The sequence below is a fragment of the Rousettus aegyptiacus genome, unplaced genomic scaffold (assembly GCF_014176215.1).
Source record: "Rousettus aegyptiacus isolate mRouAeg1 unplaced genomic scaffold, mRouAeg1.p scaffold_m13_p_11, whole genome shotgun sequence".
NCBI lineage: Eukaryota > Metazoa > Chordata > Mammalia > Chiroptera > Pteropodidae > Rousettus > Rousettus aegyptiacus.
The window spans coordinates 47,019,847-47,036,231 of NW_023416286.1; the positions used below are offsets into that span (position 1 = coordinate 47,019,847).

General features: G+C 44.7%; 1 protein-coding gene and 1 long non-coding RNA gene across 4 annotated transcripts in view; one reads left to right on the forward strand and one right to left on the reverse strand.

Moving 5' to 3' along the window:
* RASA3 (RAS p21 protein activator 3) overlaps positions 1–16,385 on the forward strand; it is a 120,061-nt gene that overhangs the window by 44,547 nt on the left and 59,129 nt on the right. The window lies entirely within an intron of this gene.
* LOC118609372 lies at positions 905–8,228 on the reverse strand. The gene is made up of 3 exons (XR_004953369.1): positions 6,965–8,228; positions 4,129–4,298; positions 905–2,694 (listed from the first exon to the last, which is right to left on the reverse strand). It is a non-coding gene; the product is annotated as an uncharacterized LOC118609372 (long non-coding RNA).

Below are 16,385 nucleotides of genomic sequence, written 5' to 3' on the forward strand. Positions count from 1 at the left end.
GGTGGTGAACTGATGTTCCCTAAATGCTCGTAATGCCTAGGATTGAACAGCAGAAGAGAACAAAGTGAACACATGTAACTGTTTATTTGCCTACAAGACATGTATGAGCACTTTTTAATTAGAGATGAACTGGAAAATGTATACTGCAACAAAAGAGTACAAATCAAGGATTTCGAGAGGGTTAATATTTGGAATAAATATTTCATAATACGTGTTAAGGTTGAGAAGTTTGCTATATAACAAAAACATCAGTACTTCTCAACTTTAGCTTGCCAAAGAATCATTTGGAGGGCTTGGTAAAACACAGATGTCTGCCCAGGACACATGGGGTGGGGCCGTGATTTGCATTTCTAACAAGCTTTCAGAAGATGCTGCTGCTGCAGGCCCTGCACCACACCCTGAGAGATAGGAAGTGACAGCACCCTAAAAGTCACAGGAGTTTACATAGGGGACGGGAAGAAATAAACCAGAAACTCGCAGGGTGAGGCAGCAGAACATCTCGTTACACATGTGTTAGCAGATGGGGGTGGAGGTCAGTCGTTTGTGGTCTGGGGGAAGCGCACCAAAGCTGGTAGTAGGGCCCTGAGCACGTTGTTCGTATGCAGTGGTTAATGGAGCAAAGAAGAATCCCTGTGTAGCTGGAGAGTCCACCTTTGGGTTTAGAATTATGGATTTTGTGGGTCTATTAAAGTTGCTATTTTGAGTTTGAGAAAATTTTTAGCAGATTAATTACATCCTAGCATGTTACTACTTCTAAGTGGGAACAAACAACATGTTCTGACGACTTAGTGAATTTAATATTTAGAAAACTGTTAAGGATCTCCTGTCCCTAAAATGTGGACACATTTTTTCTCTATCTGCGCCATTGCTGCCCATGCTGGCCAGCCTGCTCCTGAGGCCGAGCTATTACAGTTCTTGTGTTATATTAATGCATACTCCAGATTCTCTGAAATAATTTGCTGAAGAAAAATGAAAAGACTGGGAGATTTGTCAGAAGGCAAGTCTGGCTTGGGTTGATGATAAGATGACACCAGGGAAGATGATGTTATTATAACCTTCAAGGGTTATTTCCGTTAGCCTTATGTAAGAAAAATCCTTTCTTGTTTAAATAGTCAGTGTTAGAGGCCTGTGGATAATAAACTTGGAGAATTACCATCAGTCTCTGTAAAGCTGGGCTCTCACCAGAACTGCTGAAGGAGGATCTCTGGGAAGAGAATTGATTTGGGAACCTCTGTTTTATGTGAGGTTGAGGAATGGGGATCATTGTCTTCAAAATCTTTCAGACGAAGTTAGAAGTAGAAATGGCAGTTTCTATTTCTGGTTTTGGTGGTGCTAGAAAATGTGCAGGAAAGAGAGGATGAGAGCTAAATAAAAACAACGATGTAGTAATACTGTCCTTTTCATGAAATCAGCTATCTGTGATGTAGTCAGAATCGGAGGGTAGCCCCCAAAATGCTGTCATTACTTCAGTGCACTGAGGTAATAATCCCAATTCATCAGAGCTTCTGACTTTTTCGCAGACTATTCACACTTTTCTTATAGTTTTAATAAGATTATTTGTAGTTTATTAATTTATTCATTAGCTCAATGAAAAATTTGTTGAGTGCTTATCTAAGGAGAGGGATGCTGTTAACAGAAAGTTACAATTTAACAGCAAAGAAAGAGACAAACCTACACAACCTAATTCCAAGAAGTTATTTAATATTTAGTATTGAGGCAAAAACCCTATTCTCACTGATGGGCTTTGCGAGTTGGTAGCCTCAAAGCTCTATAGTGTAATGTCAAAGACAAATAAATCCATTTCATAAAAGAATTTAGTAAGGAAAATTGATGTTGCCATTTAATGCTAAATATTTGAAACCAAAAACTTACTGAATCCATATCACATCTGTGTTAGAAAAAAACTCAGTTCTTGCTTGTACATTAATGTAGTCCTGAATTAATAGTTCATAACATCCACCAAGGCAATGATATGCCAGTCAAAAGCAAATCCAACCATCTCTTTTGATTCAAATCTCAAAGAATTCTCCTGTATAAAGTTCCAAGGAACATGAACTCAGAGGAGAAAATACACAGAGAATGCAAGTAAATAAAACATCACGTGCATTTGCCAAGAGAAACAACAGACAGCAGAATCAGACCTGCAGAGTTTACAGAATGTCAACTAAAAAGGTTTAATGAATCTAAAGTAATAAGAGACAAGATTAAAAACATGAGCAGGATAAGAAACAGTGAAGACTGACTAAACCAGTTTGGAAAAGAACCAAATAGAATTTCCAGAAATGAAGAACACAAGTATTTAAATGAAAAACTCAATAGATGAATGAAATAGCTGATTAGACATAGTTGAAGGGAATATTGATAAATTAGAAGGTAAATTTGAAAAAGACTCCAGAGACACAAAGAGATGAAAGTATGAGAGAAGTTTAGAGACACAGAGGTGGAATGATGTCTAAACATTCCTCATGAAAATTCCAAAGGCAAGAGGAGAGAGAATGGTGGAGAGGCCATATGCGAAGATTGCAGAAAGAAGATGATATTTTAAGACTTAGCTTATATTCTTGAATAGCATTGATTGGAGGGGCAGAACCCAGAGGCGGAAGACTACTCTGGGACCCTCTTCCAGAGTTGAGACGAGAGGATGAAGACCCAGACTCAGATGGTGGCTGGAAGACTAGAAGGAAGTGGACAAACCTAAGAGACAAGGTCAGGCAATGCTCACTGGACCAGGCCACTTGTCTGCTCACCACACCCCAGAGTTCAGTCATTGCCTCCAAGGAAGCAGCTGCTGCCTCTTCCTTGTGTCATGGCGCTGACTTATGGAGCGAAGTCTCACGTCTCTCCAGTGGGCCTCCTCCAGGCTCAGCATCACCTTTAAGATTTGATCATTCATTTGACAAAGTCACTGTAGAAAACAAAAAGCCTATCTCTGATTGCTGAATTCAAAAGAGCCAAAGGTGGCTTGGCAGCCTGGCAGGATGCTGGTCATAGCCAGTAGGGCCTTGCACCCTGTCCAAGGGATGTAGTGCTCCAGCAGGAGCCCTCCAACACCGTCTGGGGAGGAGGGTCAGCCTTGAGCCCAGCTGCTGCTGCCCAGTATTGTCTGTCTTTTGACTCAGCGTGAAGTGCAGATGGAATGTATGAGAAAGAAGAGGGAGAACACACGTTTCCTTCCCTCCTTTTCATCAGCAGGAGGTTGTCTTCGGGGATCAGACCAGGCTCTGACCATGCTTCGCTGAGTGTCCCTCAGCATCAACTCATGTCTACAGCATCACCGCCAATTACTGAACAGATATCTTAGGAAAAGTGTTCCCATTCATTCCTGTCTTTCCTTTTTCTTTATTTTTGACATGGGAAAGTGGAGGTTGATAGTATCCGTTGCAGATTTATTTGTAAGAACTCGCTGAATCAGATACATTTGGAAGGACAAGCCCTTTCTCCTTGGCCTTGTCCTTTATCCAGGAAAGTGATTTTGGGCAAAGTGTTCTTCTTACCAAGAAAAACATCTTCCTGATGTTGAGAGTGATGTTGAGAGTGAGCTATAAGTTTTCAGTGATTTAAATGGGAACTCATTATTCGTTTACTGTTTATTTAAACTGAAAGGCTGTATGAAATTGGGCTGTTACGATTGGGGCTCAGACACAGCTGCCCGTCCTGAACTGCAGTGTATCTGTCAAGAGCAACCTAGGACCCCCTTGGAAGGGGCTACCTTTTGCTTCTAAAACAGGGGAGGAGCAAATCAAGGAGGAAATCACCATTTTATCCAGTAAAAGGAGCATTTTAATGTTACATGAACAAAAGAGTTAAAAATAACAGCTCGTACGCACTGGGTTAGTCCAGTCATTTATAAGAATATTCTATAAAGTATCAGTGTTTTAATTTCCTTTTATCTATATAAGTGATTATTGTGAGGATGATATCACTGCCTTTCCCCAGAAAATCTCCACAAAATATATATACAAAAAAACAAGCCTCTGGCTCAGTGAGGAGCTGTCCTACGGTTCCCGATCTGACCCTCACCTTCCCTGGTGGCCGCTCTGATTGAGGCTGAGCCCACACCCTAAAGCCCATCCTGGGTCCCTGCCCCAAGTCCAGCCCAGCAGCCTCTTCTCTCCTGCTTCCTCTCACCTGGTTTTATTTGTGTTGCCCTGTGGAAGGGAAGGGGCCAACCACATGGTCCTGGCCTGAGCCACCAAGGCACGGCGTCCTCTGCCCTTGTCTTCCCCAGAGGCAGAGCCCATGCAGCTCTTCACGTTCCTGTCGGAATGTTGCTTATCTTTCTCAGCGTTGGGTCATGTCTGCTAAGTGATAAAGGCAAGTCACAAAGCTGTGTTCATAGTGAGATTCCTTTTTGTTTAAAAAATTGAGATTGCTCCAAAAATGGTTTAGAATATGTGAATATAAATTTCCGTGGGGTTATTTTCTCGGAGTAGTGGGGTTACGGGGAGTATTTTTGTTCTTTGGTTTATGTGTACTTTTTTTCTTTTACATAAAATTACCAATTAGACAGTAAAATAACTGCTTTCTAGAGCAAAGTGAGGAGGAGCTAACTCATCGCCTTGTTTATTGACATGGGCATAATTACAGAATCTCAGATCCTGTCATACTCGCTGAGAACTTACCCGAAAAAAGACTGTTTCCTTGCGGGTGGGTGTGCACTTCTGACTTAGAAAGACGTGTGGGTCAGTGACACGAGAATGTCTTTCTGATCATATGAAAAGATGAAAATTGCTTAGAAAGTGGTGCTGTTGCATGGAGATAGGACTAAACTGAGAAAGACCTCAATAGCTCCACACTGCTTAGGAGGAGGGGAAGCTATCTCGTGCTAGAATCTGAAAGAACAAGAGGAAGTCTGTGGTTTGGGATGACAGATTTCATTTTCGAAGACATTTTTAATAAAAGCCAAGTTGTTGACTAGAAAACCCTGACTTTGAAGTTAAGAGATTATACAGGTAACATTTTCTCCCCTAACACTTACTTTTCTCTCTAATTTCTCAAACTAAAGCTTAAAAAAAAAAGTCTTTTTGACATAAATTCAGGCCTGTGGTCCATACATTCCCCACTAGCTGGAGTATATGGACCCATCTCCCATAATCCTGAGGGGCTCCAGGTGGGGAGCTACCTCGCCATGGTCCTAGGGTACTTCAGGCAGGGAGACATACCCCTCCAAATGTCTTTGCATGACTTGGAGAATCAGGGTTCCAGTTCACTAACAACAGACCTGGTCCGCGATGGGTGTTCATGGAAAGGCCTGATTTTTGGTCATCATAATGCCGTTTCTATGAATGTCTTGTGAAAAGGACTTTTTGGGTAGCTTTATGTAAATCAGATTTTTGGAAGACCTCATGTGTCTTCTGTAATAGCATTTTTTTTTTTTATTCTTTATGTTAGTTTCTGACAGAGGGCTGGTTAACATAGCTCTTATGTGGAGTTATAGGGTTTCACGCTGGACCACAGTGTTTCAGACGTAACAGCACCTTGTCTTAGTGTAGGAGTGAGGGGCTGGGCCGCGTGAGGTTGGTAAGAATGTCTCTCTAACACTATATCATCCTCTCCCCCGTTTCTTTACTCCCAGTCTCCAGAGAAGGGTGTTTGCATCCGGGGTGATTCTATATTGAAGAAGCCGTCTGTGTTATTTCCTTATCTAGGAATAATTTAGATTTGCATATTCTAAGTGAGGACTTTCTTCTCAACTTGGTAGGTGGGTGACGACCACAAATGTCAAGGTCCTGGTAGTCTCAAATGCTGTGGCCTTGGGGACTTCTTACATTGACATTTGGTGGGGTGGGCGGTGGGTCCCCTGGGTTTATGACAGCCTCGAGGGTCTTCTCTGGGTCCAGGGCGGGCCTGCAGTTTTCTGAGCATCCTCATCCTGACATCCAGCTTCAATTTCTCCTTTAGTTTATCCTAAATCACTGGAGCCCACCTTGCATCAGAATGTGAGGAATCTCTCAGAACTTCACCTACAGCAGCCCCCTTCCTCTCCGCTGATGGCGAGTGCTGGTTTGCTTTTCCTGCATAAATGTTGAGTGCCTACTACACATGGAGGGTTGTCCCAGGCTCAGGCCCAGGCCCAATTGGGGCTTATCAACGGTGCCAGGTGTGGCAAGCACCTGCAGGGAGAGACTGTGGGTCTGCTCACGGCTGGGTGTGCCTGTGTGGGGAAGGGCTCAGACCTGCTCTCACACTTCTGCCCTGTCCGTCCTCCCTGAGCTCAGGGTTAGGGTGGTTTCCTCCTTTTCTCCTTTTAGGAGCTGTGGCATGGGTAGTTTCTGGGCTGGCAGGATACTAGAGTTCATGGGTTTCCCTTGGGCAAATTAGAACCCTTTGTGGGAGACCCTAAAACTTCCCCCACAGGCTGTCCACCCCTCTTATCACCTCTGGGCTCCTCCTTCACACTCTCCTTTCCCTGGGCCTTTTTGAAGGTTTTGGAGTTTGAACATTTCTGTTATCACAACTGGCATGTGTGTGACTCTGGTTTCTCCTAAGAATCATAGTCTCGGTCACTTCAAAAAGTGTGGCCAAGCCTTAATAAAGATAGGTCTGATAATAATTTGTTAGTGAGAACATGTGATTTCTACTTGGGGATCATGTGGGGTGAGAGAACGGGGGCTGCTGTAGGTGACAGGATTTGATATTTGGGGAGCTACGTACAGTGGTGTGAGCCGTGTACCATAACCCACCATAACCCTGTGAGTAGGGGTTTTGCATATGGGAAACTGAATCTTGGAGAGGTGCAGTAACTTGCTTGGGCCATGTGGCTATACACCTCGGAGCTGGGTCAGGCCGGGGAAACAAGCTGCAGGTCACCTACTGAGGAGGTGGCCAGTGGGCTCTGGTTCCAACACGGACGTCCGGTTTGGGTCCGGGCACTTCTGGAAGGGCATAAGCAGCTCCCTGAGTGTGTATCCCAGGCCTGGTCCCGTGCCTCCCCAATGCCGACTTCCTCCTCCTCTGGTCCTACCTGCAAGGCCGGGCTCCCGGGTGTCCTCAGTGTTCCCGTGATCAAGTAGCAGCCACCATGACCCCTTCAGTGCTTCACTGCCAGCGTCCCACAGTCCCGGTGCTTGTGCTGAGTTCCTGAAGTGCAGGTGGTGATCGGTCCAGGTGACACAAATGCACAGGAGGGTCCAGGCAGAGCACTTCTGCCCCATGTTTGGACAAAAACTGATCTGACCTCAGATTCTCTCCTTCCTTAGGGAGGGTTAACTACTTCCCCTAGTCTCCATGTCAGATCTTCAGAATGCTGTGTGTCATGACATATATTTCTTCATCCTGCCCTTTGTGGTGACAGAGTGGCTTTCTCTCCTGGGAACTGCCCGTCCCTGTGGGAGCTGCTGCGAACAGTTCAGGCAGTGACATACAAGTGAGGGTTAGAGTTTGTATCAGACACTGAGCATCTCGCCTCTCAATAAGATGCAGTAATCTTATTGGGAACCTCAGGGGAAAAAAATAAAACTTTTATAATGAAAGCTCACAGATGCCAAGGGCCATGCTGCTCAGGGGTTTTAAAGGGGTTTCAAAATCGCCATTTCAAAGAAGTGAGAGATGGACTTAGAAGAAATCAAAAAGGTTTTCCTGCCGCCCGGCCCGGCGTGCCTGTAGGATAACTTTGGCAGTGGGAAGCTCCTTTCTGGAACAATCCATCTGCAGGCCTCCCCAGTGCCGGGCACAGGTGTGGGGGACTCAGACCCTTCAAGCACCAACAGTCTAAGTGAGAGTGCGAGCTGTGTGACTTCCTTTCCATTCCCAGTCCTTCTGCTGTGGCCCTTTGAATACAGCATTTGGTTTAATGAAATTTTAATCCAGCTGTTAGTTAATGATTTAGCCATATGCACATTTTATTAGCTGGGAACTGAGCTGTTCGGAGATAGGCTGGTGCCCTTTTTTGGGAAACCGGCCCTGCCTGCTTGGCTTCCAGTTCACACTGGGCTGGGAAGTGAGCCCTGCGTTTCCTCCTGGAGTCACGGATCCACTGTTTCTGGGCGCTCGGCCCTCAACCGTGGCCTTCTCTGGGGTGTATCTATAGTTCAGACTTTGAGGCACAAAGACCAATCTTAAGGATAGACCTCTCACAAAGAGACTGAGTGTGGGGTCCCTATTCCTTAGCATGCAGCCTTCCCATCTACCCCAAATGTGGAGCAGCTCAGCAGCTCCCCACCCCTCCTTCCTGACCCCAGATGTTGGGAAATGGACACAGATGTTTACGAAATAGCATGAAACTGGGGAAAACCAGGCTCACGGTTATTTTCTCATGAGCAAACTTTGTTGTCGCAGGGGCAGGCAGCCTCGGTGTGGGACGGGGCGTGCCAGCCTCTAGCAGATGCTGGGAAATGACTCATGGAGAAGTCGGAGGTTTCTCTGTGGGGCCCAAATGGGGACCTGTCTGAACTTCTCAGCTGTACATCTGGGCTCTCGGAGGAAGATGTTTGCAGACAGTTTTCCCTTGTCAGAATGCTCCTTAAAAGCAACTTGGTTTTCTGCAGGAGGTTTTTTTTTTTTTTTTTTTCTTAGAAGAGTTCACTTAATTCTGTGAAACTTCATTTGAGCTTCTCCTGGTAATTACTGAGGGAAAGAGCTTGTCACTCTGGCCAGCCTCAGAGGTGGATGCTGCGGCAGGCATTAATTTCCTTCTGTCAGATAGCAGTATTTAAGGCAAGCCAAGTCCTTTAGGCAGCATTTTTTTTTTCTTTATTTGGAAAGAGGGTTCTGGAGCCCTAAGGCTGCAAGTGGGGGCTGACTGTGCAGGGACATTGATCACGCATCCTGCTGCTGCTGACTTTGGGCTGGGGACAAAGTTGCACCTGTGGGGAGAGATACCCCAGGTTAAGCCCCTAATGGGAAGGGGAAGCTTGGGGCTGTGTGACCCCTTTGAGTCCACCGGAAAGAAGATATTATCTTGCCAGGCACACGGAGAAGAGTGGGTGCGAGAGAACTCGTTCCGCTCCCAATCATCCAATAGTTTCCTTTTTCTTTCAGAAAATAACACTTTCAACTCTGCTGCCCGTGAACCGACAAGTGCAAACTTTCTTGTTCACCAATGGTGGGGGGGGGGGGGGGAGCAGGTCATTCAGATGACCATGTTGGCGGTTGAGGTGGTCAATGCCTGGGAGGCCTTCGTCCTTTGTCCTCTGTCTGCAGGACCAGAAGGAGGGGAGATTTTGTGGCCTGCATCACTTACTTATACCCCAGTGTGGATCCTCTTTGAAGCTAGGAGGGCTGAGATATCCTGAGAAAGGCTATTGGAGCTGAAATGGCAGGATCATATGCCCGTTGATGATAGATATTGTTAGCAAACTTATGATATTTATAGCTAAAAAAGATATTTCTTATATGTTGTACATTAGTAGTTATTTGTCTTTTAATTTGCAACATAAATTTATAACTTCCCAGTGGATTAACATCCTGAACATGAAAATAATATGAAAAGATAGGCATTTAAAAGAAAATGGGCCAAAGCTATTTTAACGGAAAATGAAACAGAAAGTACTCATACACATCTGATAGATATTCAACCTCACTAATAATTTAAACTTTTCAAATGAAAGCAGTAGATTTTTTTTTTTTTTTTTGGCCACCGATTTAACAGAGTTTGTAAATATTGGTAAGACTCAGTGTTGGTGGGTGTGTGGGGTAAATTCGTATCCCCTTTCTGGAGGATTGTATAGCATCATGCACTAAAGCGTTAATGCAGTGAACACCCATCAATCAAGTGGAATTTATTCTAAGAAAACAATCAGACAGCTGTGCAGAGACCCCCTACTCTGAGGTCTCATGCCGGGTTGCTCCTAATAATAAAGGTTGGGAAGGACCTTTTCATCAGGGTTGGAATGGGTGGATCCAGAAGTTACGGTCATGTGGACCCAAGGTGCTGTTTGGCTGCTACCCTTTTATATAATTATTTGGAAAGTGACCCCTGACATGATGTGAAAGGAAAAGAGCTGACCACATCTTAGGATATATGATGTAATCCCACTTTTATTTTAAAAATATGTGTCTCTGTATCTATTTCTAGTCTGTATCCATATATCTTTTGAGAAAAAAACAACTCTCGGAGGATATACCCTGGAATGTTAATTCTGGTTTTTCGCTTTCTGACATCTCTATGTATTTTTTAAATTTTGGTTTTTTTTTTTTTAAATAGCTGTATGAGATATAAATCAGATACCATATAATTACCTACTTAAAATGTATAATTCTATGGTTTTCGGTATATTTAGAGTTGTGTAGCCATCACCACAATCAATTTTAGAACATTTTAATCTCCCGAAAAAGAAACCTATTCCCTTTAACTGTCCCCATTTCCTGCCAACACCCTGCTACCCAGCGTCTGGCAACTACTAATCTACTTTCTGTCTCCACAGATTTGCCTGTTACGAGTATTTCATGTAAATGGAGTCATACACTGCGTGGCCTTTTGTGTCTGACTTTTCCACTTAACATGATGTGTTCAAAGCGCATCCATGTCGCGGCGTGTGTCAGTGCTTCATTCGCTTCTGTGGCTGATACTATTCCATCGTTTATCCATTCATTTGCTGATGGACATTTGGGTTGTCCCACTTATGGCTATTGTGAGTGGTGCTGTTAACTTGCATGTGCAGTTTTTGTGTGGATACGTGTTTTCATTTCTCTAGGGTATATATCTCGGAGTGGGGGTGTTGGGCCTTATGGGTACTCTGTGTTTACATTTTGAGGAACTGCCACTGTTTTTCAAAGTTGGTCGCACCATTTTACATCCCTTTATGCAGTGTACGAAGGTTCAAAATTTCTTCACATCCTCACCAACATTTGTTATTATGTTTTTTTGATTCTAGCCATCTTTGTGGGTCCAGTTTTGATTTTACAATGTAAAATTCTCAATAGATTGTCATCCTTAGAAAGAAAAAGCGAGTTCTTGTTTTTGGTTAAAATGAGAGGAAGCATTCTTTTCCATGAATGTGTCCTTTTTAAAAGTAAAAAAAAAAAAAAAAAAAAAAAAAAAAGCTTAGGTAATAAAGGAGTAAAAAAACACAGGGAAATTCTAAAAATTTCCACATAAATCTAATTTATGAATCAACTTACTGTGAAAAATAAAAATAATGTCTTCCTGAGATATAGACGCTAAACTTGGGGGGAAAGGTTAGGTCCAGTTGACGGTGCATGCAGATGGTGCCTCCGTGATAAATGGCCCTACGACCTTTGTGGTCATGGCCGTGCTCCATCTAGGTTGCCGCCACACCCTCTGCGTGCTCGTCCTCGCCTCCCTGAGCCTGGGCACTTGTGTTCTCTTCCACATCTGAGAGTGAAAGCAGTTCCATGTAGACATAAAACACCCAGAGTCCCACAAATCACAAGGGCCCCCGGCTGTGGGGATGGGGGAATGGGTGGGGGAAGAGCAGAGTCAAGACTCGAATGTGGCTGCCCATTTCTGTGGCGTTTCCTAGAAATATTTGCCACTGGAAAAACAAAAAAGTGCAAATGGATGACTTCTCTCTGAGGTCTCGGGAAGTAGTTCTGATTTTTGAGTGACAGTGGCTTTGGGGCTCTGTCCTCCAGGACATGAGGCAGGAGCAGCTGCAGTCACAGCCTTCTTCGCACTGCTCTGAACCTCAGGACAGCACGGGCCCCCCATCCGGCTTTAGATTAGAGCTGATTAGTGAAATAAGCAAAACCTCTTAGGTATATCTAACGCCAGCTCTAACGGTGAAAATTGCCATTATGCTCCTGTGCTGAGGCCACCGCTTTGCTGTGATAGAGCTCCTCAGCTACTAGAATGACTTACACTTTTTGTTGCTTTCTTGGCTGTTGTCTCATTTCACTGTGTTCTGGTCCTTCCGTATCTCAGTCACCCTGCCCTCCTTGAATCCCTCTGCTCCCTCTGGGTCCCCAACAGTCATGGCCCTTCCAGGCTTCTGTCTTGGGTCCCCAAAGGGGACCTCACTATCCCAGATAATTCACTCTGCACACCCCAGGCTTCCTCACAGCTCAGTGTCTGGAGAGAAACCCACCCTCACCATGGAAGTCCCTCCAGAGCTTGCTGGTCCTCCTCTTCTGCTTTCTCCTCACATTCACCTCTCTCCCCCATCACCTGTTCACACCTGGTCTGTGCTTGCTCTTAGCTGCTGATGTGAGGAGACAGGTGATCACATCACCTTTCTGCTGCCACCATTTGTCTGTTGGTCAGCCTGCACTGGGCCCACACACCTGCTGCGGGTGAATTGTCTGCTCTGTCTTCTTAATATTTCAAAGGCCTGACCATTTCTCCTCAGCCCACAGTCCAGCCTAGGCTGCACCTGACTCCTGACCTCAGCTCCCTGCTGTCCTCTCACGCTGCCGGCCACACTGGCCTTCTTCTAGAAGGAATGTTAATTTGAATCCTGTTGGTAGCACTTTATACTTATTGCAGGCTGGGTCTCAGCACCCGAGCTCTCGTGGAAAGCACTGAAGCAGTTGATTCTCTGAGAACAGTCATGTGTCCTTCCACCCTGTCATTCTGATGACTCTGACAAAGGCTGTGCAGCTCTTGTGCTTGTCCCAGGTGGTCCCCACTCCCCCTTCCAGTTGGAAAACCATCTTCTCCCATTTCTTTTCTTAGGCATGTGGAGGAATGGTGGTTTTTCCTGTGGGAAAGGAAATGATGCTGTGGAGCATCTAATTGTCTCCAGGGTGACGTGGTCTTAGGCTCTGCCTGGGAGGGTTAATGGGCTCAGATCAGGGTGAACAGGTGTTCTAAAGCTCAATCCTGTTTTACAGTTTAATTTATCTTCCAGCACAACTGTGATTTTAGACTTTGGGAGAGGCAGGTGGACATTGCGCCTCGTTAGCAAAAATAGTGTACTGTGAGAAGCGTGTGCCTATTTGATTGTGTCTTTGGATATTTATGTACACACACACACACACTCATGCACACACAATGCATGTGCACATGCACACACATGCTCACATATAATGCACCCATATGCACATGCAGATACACATACATACATGCACACATACACACACTGACCTATTGACTTCCCAGAATTTCTTTCTTCTAGAGTGTCAGAGGGTTTCCTGTAGATTATGTCAACGATCTTCATGCTTTAGTCTCGTAGTCACAGAATAATTGGGAACTGAGAGAGTTAGCATCTCACATCAGGAGTGAGTTGAGGTTAACCCAGCACATCACACTCCTGTGTGGTCTGTTGACATCAGACACAGCCTCAAAATGCAGTTGAATCACAGGAAGGCAAAAAGTTCAATGGAGAGAATGTGCTTAAATAGGATTTTCTAATGAGTGTTTGTTAAACTAGGGAACGGTCACTTGATAGAAGTGTGTAGGCATTCCGCTTTCATTGAAAGATAAAAGGATAGTTCTTGTTTTGAAATGGATAATTCTCTGAAATGCTCAACATAATTTAAGCATTTTAAATCACCTTCTGATATTCATTACAAAGAAATAGTTTTCCAAGTAAACTTCACCCAGTCTCTGGGCAAATTTAAAAAATTGTGAAATCAGTTAAATCCAAACAAATGTTGTTTCATCATTAAGTGTAGGTCTAAGCAGAAAGAAGTAGGTGCTGCCTGGCTTCACCCTCCTGCTCCACAGCTCTGGGGGGCATGGCTGTCACCTTTCACCCCCTCTTCCTTATGTCAACCTTGGCTAGCAGCCACCAGCCTGGGTCATGACCCCAGCTTGTCAGCCTAGGTCTGGAGGTCCCATCTGAGCACCGTGCATGCTCTGCTCTCTGTCCTACAATTCTGGAGGTAAGAAGTCCAAAATCATTGAAGCTGGTGTTTGCAGGGCTGGTGCCTTTGGGAGGCCCGAGGGGTGAATCCATTTCCTGGCCTTGTCTGGGTTTGTCTGTCCTTGTCTTGAGGCCCCACATCACTGCTTCTGTCGGTCTGTGTCCTTCTCTGGCTCTGATCTTCCTGCTGCCCTCTTGTGAGGATTCTGTGATCCTCTGGGCCCACTCAGACAATCCAGGATCACTTCCAAACTTAAAATCTTTAACTTAATCCCATCTGCCAAGCCCCTTTGCCATGGGAGGTGACATATTCTCAGCCTTGGAGATTAGGACCTGGACATTTTTGGAAGCCATTATTCTGCCAACCACATTGGAATTCAAAACCCCCACTATTTCTTTTCTTGTAAACATGTGCAAGCTAAACTGCCCAGTGCCTCAGTTTCCCCACCTTGTGAGGGCGTTTTGAGGGCTGAATACAGTTGACCCCTGAATAACTTGGGAGTTAGGGTTGCTGATCCCCTGGGCAGTTGAAAATCCTCATATAACTACTAGTTGGCCCTCCACAAAACACAGATTCCCGACTGCAGATTTTAAAACCCATGTTATTCAACTATATTTGCTACATGTTGGAGCTCAGAACAGGGCCTGGGGTGTCATGTATGCCCAAGCGAGGCAGGCTCCTGGGTGGTGGTGTCCAGCGCCCTGAACAGAATACACGATTCTTTCTGCTCCTTTTCTGAGGGTGAGCCGTGAGGAGGGGAGGAGTTGGGGAAGGCGCTATAAAGAGCCCTCTTGATGATGTGGGGATTTTTTAAAGCATACAATTCAGCGATTTTTTAGTAAATATACACATTTGTGTCACTCTTGCCACAATCCATTTAGAACACCCAGGAAGAGTGCTCATCAGTTGCCCCCTCCCCCCTCCAGGCTCCCCGCATTCACTGACCCACTTTGTATCCATGTTTGCTTTTCCTGGACATTTCACATAAATGGGATATTAAAAAGTGGGGTTTTTATGCACCTGGATTCTTTCACTTGGTGTGCTTTTGAGGTTCATTGTTGTAATATGTACTTCGTTCCTTTTTATTGCCAATTAGGAATCTATTGTATGGATTTGCCAGATTTTGTTTTTCCATTTGTCCCTTCATGGATATTTGGGCTGTTTTCACCTTTCGGCTATTGTGACTAATGCTGCTATGAACACTGACGTATATAAGTTTTTCTGTAGACACATGTTTTTGTTTCTCTTGGGTTTATACATAGGAGGGGAATTCCTGGGTCATGTTGTCACTCTTTGTTTAAATTTTTAGGACCCCACCAAACTGTTCTCTAAAGTGGCTGCACCATGTTACATTCCCAGCAGCCGTGTATGAGGGTTCCAATTTCTCCACATCCTTGCCAACACTTGTTATATTGGTCATCCTTTTTATTACCGTTTGAAGTGGTATCTCGTCAATTAATTTGCATTTTCCCGATAGCAAATGATGTTGAACATTTTTTTATATGCTTATTGGCCATTTGTCTTCTTTGATGATCTATCTGTCTTGTCTTGAGCTTTAAGTGTTTTTTATGTATTCTCAATACAAGTTTGTTTTTTTTTATCAGATATATGATTTGCAAATAGTAAAACATTTTAAATATTTTCAATTTTGATAAAGTCTGGTATTTTGATATTTTTGATATTTTGGTATTACTGATATTTTTCTTTTAGCAATTGTGCTTTTGGTGTCATATCTAAGAAATCTTTACCTGACCCCAGGTCACAAAGATTTATTTCTATTTTTCCCTCTAAGAGTGTTGTAGTTTTAGCCCTTACATTCAGGTGTGTGGTCGAGTTACTTGCTCTGTATAGTGTGAGGTAGGGGGTCTTTCATTCTGTCCTTGGTTTAGGACCACGCTGTCTCAGTTACTGTTGCTTTGTCGTACATTTTGAAACCTGGAACTGTGAGCCCTCCACCTTTGATCTTCTTTCTGAAGTGTGTCCTGGCCATCCTGGGTCCTTTCCCTTTCTAGCTGGAAGGATTGGCACATGGGTTGGTTTCTGGGTTTCTGACCTGAGATGTCAGACCTGCCGGTGTCACACCTCCCTCCGCCCTTTCCTCCTCAATGACCTCCATCCCCAGACTCAGCTGTCGTTGGGTCCAGACGTGGTCAGTGCCACTTCTGGCCCCTCGTCCTGTCTAGCTCCTTCCTGCCTCCTGCTTTCCTGTCCTTCACACTGCGCCCCTTCCCTTCTGAGCAGGTTCTCGCCTGCTCACCATGCCTGCCTTCTGTGATGGCTTCTGTGTTTCCTGCCCTTTTGGCTGGTGACTTTTGTTCTTGAGTCTAATGCTGTCTTGGCTGGTGGAGTGAGTGAGGGCCTAAACAAGCAGCCTGGTTCCTGGAGCCTGTCCTCCTGGGCTGGTACATACACACCTTCTGCTTGGGGGGCCAGCCTCGCTCCCACCACCCATCCTGGTCGGTTTCCCCGCAGCTAGCTCACCTCACTGAGTGAGTTTCATTCTAGTTCCAGGGTTGGTCCATTTGCTCCTTCTTTCAGAGGTTAACTGGACCATGGCGAGTTGATCTCAAGGTATAAAATGAGCTGGAAGTCGGTCCGTGTGCTTTCGGAGCTTCATAATTTTGACTGAAATATCACACGCCCGTGTTTAAGGGGAAGTCAGTATTCTAGAGATTTCA